Source organism: Lathyrus oleraceus, chromosome 5, assembly GCF_024323335.1.
Source record: "Lathyrus oleraceus cultivar Zhongwan6 chromosome 5, CAAS_Psat_ZW6_1.0, whole genome shotgun sequence".
NCBI classification, from domain to species: Eukaryota; Viridiplantae; Streptophyta; class Magnoliopsida; order Fabales; family Fabaceae; genus Lathyrus; species Lathyrus oleraceus.
In genome coordinates this window covers 341,958,694-341,963,586 of record NC_066583.1, presented here as the reverse complement: position 1 = coordinate 341,963,586, position 4,893 = coordinate 341,958,694, and positions in this window count along the sequence as shown.

Here is a 4,893-nt window from a genome sequence, read left to right as displayed (position 1 = left end):
TTTGTAAGCTCCCTCTAAGCGCCATGGGTTGGGATGTTAAGCCCATTCGAATCCCTAAGGGTGACGCTGGAACGACAAAGTTAGATAAAGTTGTTGGCTGAAAATGGTTTTATTTTGTCAGGGTTGAAAATTGTGTTGTTTCGTTAGGGTAAAAAATGGTTTTATTTCATTAGGATTGAAAATGACATTGTTTCGTCAGAGTTGAAAATGAACAAATGCAACTGAAGAGACAAGCTAGCTAGTTAGTTGTGTTTCCTTTAAGTGAATAAGTTATTCCACCATGATTTTTTAAATAACCGTTGTGATATATGGCTAACATATTGTAATTTTATAAAAAAACCTCAAGATTTTAAGCATTTAAAATTAAAAAAAAATTGAAAATTGAAAATATATCACAACGGTTAGTTTTAAAAACCGTGGTGATATATGTTTTACGTTAATGTAAATATATAAAAAAAAGTCAGGTTTTAATAATTTAAAAATTAAAAAAAATTAAAATATATCACAATGGTTAGTTTAAACAACCATAGTGATATCACTTTCATTTTTTATTTAAAAATATTTAAAAATGAAATGTGCAACTAAAATAATGAAGAAATCATAAATTTGGTGGCGTTGAGAATCAAACACAAGAAAGGTGTATGATATCACCACGGTTCTTCTAAACAACCGTGGTAATAAGTTTACAATTTTTAATTAAAAAATAAAACAATTTATGGGCGTCTGAATTTAGAGATATCGCCATGGTCCTTCAAAGAATTGTAGCTATGTTGACATTTTGTATATACTTTTTGTAGTAGTGAGCATATATGTGAAACTTAGTTTCATATTATTAGTTTATTTAATAAACAGTTTGACTGTAGTTTTAACCGGTTAGACCAATTGAATATTAAACTGAATGTTTCACCTGTCTGATCTTGGTTCGATTTTCAAAACATTGATTTATATGCATTAGATATATATTTTATTATTTCCGCATTTTCTTTTTTCATCGATATATTTCCTATGATTAATGTTTATAGTACTTTTATCCATCAAATTCGTTAAATTCTTCAAATCATGAACAACATTATGATGCATTTTAATACTCCATTATTCTTCTATTTGTTTCAAGGTTTGTTTCTCCAGCAAATTCCTAACCATAGGAGAAGTATGGACTTCAGCTTCTTTATGTAACTTGAGAATAATTTCATCTTAGATCTTTTAGATGATAGTCATCTTTCTCAACTTTCTGACATAATAACAATGCATGCTCTTCGACATGTCCATTATATCATCTTTCATTTTTTGTAGAACGTTATCCATAAGGGGGTCTTCCTCAACAAAAGTTATATCATTTCTCAGTAGTTCGTCTACTTTTATTATAGTGACCTTTTCAGCATCTAATCCAGTCATCCATTAATATTCAAGAGGAATGTCACCTACTCTAACCCAACAATGCACATTAGTATATCTAATCAAATCTGAATTGAAGTCTGATGTCCAAGTTAATACACCAAGAATACCAGGAGACAAAGTTAATAACCCTACTGCCAGCAAAGTACATAACCCTACTGTCAAAACCTCCTAAGATCCTCAATAGATTACTGAGAATCATAAGTGTGAGTAGTGTGGGGATGTCCCATATTGGTTATAAATGTGGAGACTTTAGAATTTATAAGAGGGAGAAACTCTTACACCTATCACCTTAAGATTTTCGATGAGTATGTGATGTGTCTTTCACAAGGGTGTGTTGCTCATAAAGAAAGGCCTCAAAGTGTAAAATCTTCCTCGTGTTGAACCCCCAAATTCACCCCAACAATTGTATCATGATCCTTTGGTTTAAGTGAAGGGACCTACTCACTTGTATCGAAAGTATCCCCACATGGTTGTGTGTTGAGTGACCTGTTAAAAAGTGTCAACGGTGGTACAATTTTATATGGACAAAAGAGCTTCCACTTGAGGGGGAGCCTTGTGGATAGACTCACACATGAGGGGGAGTGTTGAGAATAACAACTGTGGGTAGTAGGGGAACTCCCACATTGGTTAAAAATATGGAGACTTGAGCATTTATAGATGGAAGGATTCACACACCTATCACCTTAAGGTTTGGTGAGTATGTGTGTGTCTCTCACAAAAGTGGGTTGCTCATAAAAGAAAGTCCCAAAAGTAAAAATGATCCCTCGTATTGACCCCTAGAATTGACCTCAACAGTAGTATAATGAGCCTTAGGTTCGAGTGAAAGAGCAACTCACTTGTATCGAAAATATCCCACATGGTTGTGGATAGAGTGTCCCTTTGAAAAGTGTCAATGGAGGTACAAGTATATGTGGATGAAAGAGCTTCCATTCGAGGGGGAGCATTATGGATAGACTCACATTTGAAGGGGGTTTTGAGAATAACATGTATGAGTAATGTGGAAAAGTTCCACATTAGTTAGAAATGTGGAGACTTTGACATTTATAAGTGGAAGAATCCACACACCTATCACCTTAAAGATTTGAGTGAATATATGGTGTCTCTTACAAAGGTGTTTTGCTCTTAAAAAAACACCAAAGTGTAAAATGCTCCCTCGTGTTGACTCTCGAATTAATGCCGAACAGTGGTATCATAAGTCTTTAGTTCAAGTGAAGACGCCGACTCGCTTGTATCGATAGTATTCCCACATGATCCTGGGTATAGTGTCGTGTTGAAGAGTTTCAACGCCGGTAGAAGTGTATGTGAGTAAAAAAAAGAGCTTCCGCTTGAGAGAGAGCATTGTGGATAGACTCGCATTCGAGATGAGTGTTAAGAATAACAAGTGTGAGTAGTGTGGGAAAGTCTCATATTGGTTAGAAATGTGGAATCTTGAGCATTTATAAGTGGAAGAATCCCTACACCTATCACCTAAAATTTTAAATGAGTATGTGATGTGTCTTTCACAAAGGTATATTGCTCAGAAAAAAAAATTCACAAAAATAAAAAAAATCCTCCTTCATGTTAACCCTGAATAATCCTACATAGATGACAATGAAAGTAAAATAAAATAAAACCTTTATTAAAAAAATATTCTCCTTAAAATTATTCTTTTATAAAGAATATTTTTCAAATTATCAAAGACTATCAATATAATCGTCTTTCATAATTTTTATGACTACTAGATTCCCTTACGAACTTATATGTTGATGTGGCATAGTTTCTATTATAAATGAATGATAAAATAATTCAAAAAGAGAAAGAAAAAGAAATCAATACCTCTTGAATGGGTCACACTTTACCCACTGAAAGTGGAAGAGGAGAAAAGTGGGTCCTCAACTAGTACCCATGGGCATATAGTAAATGAAAACTCCAAAAGTAACCATCCAAAGCTATGTAGAGGAGGACAACATAATGCATGCAAAGAAATACACATATTATATATTTATATATATGACACTTGGTGCATTTATTGTGGAGGATACAATCATGAGAGCAAGGGAACCTCCCACTAATATTTTTCATTTCATTTTCAGTGGTGGGGTAAAAGTTTAACCCTACTTTTTAAGTACACGTGTGTACTTCAAGATGAATCAAATTAAAAAACACATTGGTTTCCATTAGCAATGGGGTTTCTCATGATTAGTCTTGTAAAGTAAAAAAGTAAGGTAGTTGGAAAGAACGAAGAGGGTTAAAGTTATTTAAAGTTATATATAAAGCCAGAAAAAGGAAGAAAATGACATTGGAAAAGAAAAGAATAAGGTGTGTGGATGAACTATCATATAATGTTAGTTTGTTTGATCTTCAGGAAAGGTAAAAATAGTATAGGTGAAGTTGATAAATATTTATCTTATGTTTCATCAACATATGATAACTAACATAATATTCAACATTATTTTGTCATATTAAGTTTTTGGATACAGTTATAGTGTATAAGATATTTTTGTTGTTATCGTCTGGGAATTTTAGTGTAACAATATTTTATGTGAAATTTTTAGATTTGAATTTAAGTTATCATATTTTCTTTAGTAAAATAAATATTATTATTTAAAACAATGAAATGACCCTTCTTATAAAAATGTATATATTTTTTAAATTTTAATTATCAGATTTTTAAAGTTTAATATCAAATTTGATTTTTTGTTTTTACTTTAAATTTATATTATTTTAAAAGCAAGTTATTTATTTTTAAATTACATTTGGCAAGAATAATTTTATTTTATATAATTTTATTGATTTTTAATTCGACTCATACTTTATTGTTAAGGATACTCGTATTCATAAATAAAAGAGAAAAGAAAGAAAGAATAGTCATGTCTAGTGATAGAAAGAGTAAGAGTGGTGATGTTGTCGTCTGATTCCTGAGTGTCATTCCTTCACTTCCTGATGTTCCTTTCCTTCTCACATGGCAAATCATTTCATTCATTGGGTCTTCCTCAATGAAATCGATGGTCCAGCAATCGCTAATCCAACTTCTTCTCCTTTAACACAAAACCATAATCCTTCAAGACATCAAAATTTGTTTGTTGAATCAATCAATAACGTTTGTGACATCCACGTGAGTCAGCTTCCAAAGTCATGTATTAAGGGAGACATATTCGCCATTATAATCCTTGAAGAAGAATATCAGCTTGAAGTTGAATACTACAAAAAAAACCTTCATGGAAGAATCATTTGGCCTAAAGGTACTTCTCCTTTTTTTGTAGTCGCCTTAAAAAGTAAGCTTGCAAATTTTTGGAGTTCTATAGGCAAATGGGGTACCTATTTAGGAAAAGGATACTATGAATTTTCTTTTTCCTCCATAGAGAACGTTAGAAAGATTAGGTCGATCAATTCGTGGAACCTAAACCCAACTCTGCTTAAACGTTTCCCCTGGAGTAAGGATTTCTACCCTTCAAACATCGAACAAACCTCCTCTTAAGTCTTGATTAGAATATATGGCCTCTCGCATGGGTATTA